The sequence below is a fragment of the Trachymyrmex cornetzi genome, unplaced genomic scaffold (assembly GCF_001594075.2).
Source record: "Trachymyrmex cornetzi isolate Tcor2-1 unplaced genomic scaffold, Tcor1.1 scaffold123, whole genome shotgun sequence".
NCBI lineage: Eukaryota > Metazoa > Arthropoda > Insecta > Hymenoptera > Formicidae > Trachymyrmex > Trachymyrmex cornetzi.
Genome location: NW_017295795.1, coordinates 858,206 through 861,100, shown reverse-complemented (window position 1 = coordinate 861,100; position 2,895 = coordinate 858,206). Strand labels below are relative to the sequence as shown.

Here is a 2,895-nt window from a genome sequence, read left to right as displayed (position 1 = left end):
ATATATATATATATATAATTGCACAATAAAATAACACATATAATTACGTAATTAATCTGTACAATATATATGTATACATATATTCGGATTCTGTGAGTAATTACCGTTCATGCACACACACAAAAAATAATACAATTAAATTCAAATACACTTCCCAAAGAAAAATAACACAATAAGAAAATGACACAAATTAAAATAGAAATAATGTTTAGAAATAACAAAATTAATATCTACATTACACTTTTAGAAAACTTGAAACGAGCAATTTATGATTAGCTTTTTTAAGTTAATTTATATTTAATACTGCCGTAATAAATAATTAATTTAAAAATACTTAACTTTTTCTCTCTCATGAAAAGTTTTATATTTTTGACTCGTGTCACTTTTCTTGCGGGAGTGTAATATATAGAAAACATATATATATATAGACAAACTAAACGTGCGTTTCACACAAAATTACGCGACGACTCGGACTTGTTGCACATAAAAAAAAAGTCGCTATGTATATAGTAGACGCTATATTTATTTTACGGGTGTTTTACACGAAATGTTCGTTTTATACGAGCTTCTTTATGCGTGCTGTTAAATGTTAGTTGCGACTGTGAGAATAGCTTACTCGGAAATACGTAGATCCCGTATCCGAAGACAACTCGGACGATGATAGTCGTCTGGTCGGCGACACAATAGTTTTATCGTTATGGTTTAATCGTGCAAAACTCTCGGAGAACACGGTTGGCGCTTCCGTTGTTTCGATTATTACAGTAATCACGACACGATTAAGCAGAGATTTGTGAACCTCACGATGCACGGGTGAAACGTACAGAGATAGGTCACGATTCTGCTTACAACTGGATGTCACGATTGTTTATGCTTACAGGGAATAGTAAATTTGCGCGAATATTATCGGTGATACACACATATCATCCGCATTGCTCGGACGACACCGTCGAAATGTCATTGATAATCCGATAGAGGATCCCTATGTTGAATGATGTATTTTCCGGAAGGTTATTAGATTTATATACACCTCGAAGTTTCTCTCTTCTCTCAAAACTTTCTTCGATGCTCAATCATAACAGTAATGCCCCTTTTTCATTTTCTGATTAATTTGTGACTAATTTAGAATTAACTTGATTTCATTTAATGATAATGTAAAAATTGTGTTTCTCTAGCTATAATTATGAACCATCATCTAACCTGATGGTTTTGTAGTGATAATTTAAAAAATTATTCATTAACAAATCTATCAGTTTAGTGAATAATCATAGCTAAAAAAATACAATGTTTTACATTATCATCAGGTTAAATTCAATAACAAGATAACCAGAAAATAAAAAAATCAGGTCCCAAGTAAAATTGATCGGAAAACATTCGACGTAATTAAGTGAAAGTCATATTCGGTCAAAGCAATGTATAATATTTTTGTGTGAATTATGTACAATTTTCAGTTCGAGCAAACTGCGCAGTATTTAAAAAATACTTATCAATAATATTATATTGTTTGTCAATTTAATTGGTAAATTAGCTTCAGTTTAAGACTGTCTGAAGATCGACAAATAATTCGGCTCTTAACTTGAATTCGAAATTGATAATTTAATGTTATTGATGTTAATAAGCATTTTTTAAACACTGCGCAGTTTGTTTGAAATTAAAGTTGTAAAATTGACACAAAAATATATATTATTATGTTCAGAAAAATGTCTGTTGAAGATGGAACAATCAGAAATTTCTGATTATATTAATCAGAATTCCTTATTTCAACTAATAGATTTAAACAGAAAATTTTGATTCGTCCATTTTCAATCAGAATTTTAATAAATTCAATCCAGAGACATTTTTCTGGATTGGACATCTACAGTGTAGACATCAAGCTTTGACCGAATATCGCCATCTTCGCTTAATTAATCGTACTTTAGGTACACTCATAGGCTGATATTACGTTTGTCGTACAATAAAGCTTTTCAAGCTTTTTTATTGATTGGCTGCAAAAAAGAGAAGTTGTCGGATCTCTCTCTATCCTGTAGCCAATCAATAAACTTAAAATCTTTGTCGTACGACAAATGTAATATCAGCAGTAGAGAGCTGGCGAGAATGCGATTTTATAGATGTTATAGGGGTGACGTATTTTGAAAAAGGAAACTAAATCAAGGAGAAGAATGCGCAGCGAATCGACAGAGATTTACCGCAACGCATCTATCAATATTTACCATCACGCGACTAGTATTTATTTATTTAGGTCACGAGTATATTCGTTCGGTTATATGCGACAAAAGAGCTTCCACAAGATAAAATACGGATTTATATTCTGCAGGGCTTATACGTTGTAACGTTACGACGGACACGCGTCCCCGTCGACGACGACGACGACGGGCTTCCGGTGCGCGCATTCGGGCTTCGAACGTTCACGAACGTTGTGTCGAAAATGACAGCGGCGCGATCAAGCCGAGATTAAAAATAATGTAAGCCATCGCACATCGGCTGCGTTCGAGCGTGTGCGTGATGCATAAATCAACGCACTGCGGCCGGATATACGTATATATTTTCGAATTTGCCTTCGATGCACTTATCGATCCCGGACTGGCCGTCCATTTGACGACGAGATTATTGTACGCCACGGTCCCCGCGCGACGATCCGAACGCGGTCGACGAGCGCCCGGATAAAATCGCACCGGCGTGATTGACGTATTTTATGGATAATAAATTTCACCGTTTGCGACGTATTAACTAGACGCGAACTCTTGTAAGCCTGCTGGAATTTATTTGCCTTCGCTCGATAAATCATCTCTCGGTCGTAGATGTACAAGTGTGACATTCCGAAACGCACGAGGGGGCCTCGCGCGTGCGAATGCGAATAAGGAAGCTACGCAGTGAAATATTTCACGGCGCGGGCGGTCG

General features: G+C 35.6%; 1 protein-coding gene across 3 annotated transcripts in view; it reads right to left on the bottom strand.

Annotated features, from left to right (window-relative positions):
• The window catches only part of LOC108770135 (Protein tyrosine phosphatase 99A), a 230,540-nt gene that overhangs the window by 57,165 nt on the left and 170,480 nt on the right, over positions 1-2,895 (bottom strand). The gene's annotated exons all lie outside the window — the stretch shown is intronic.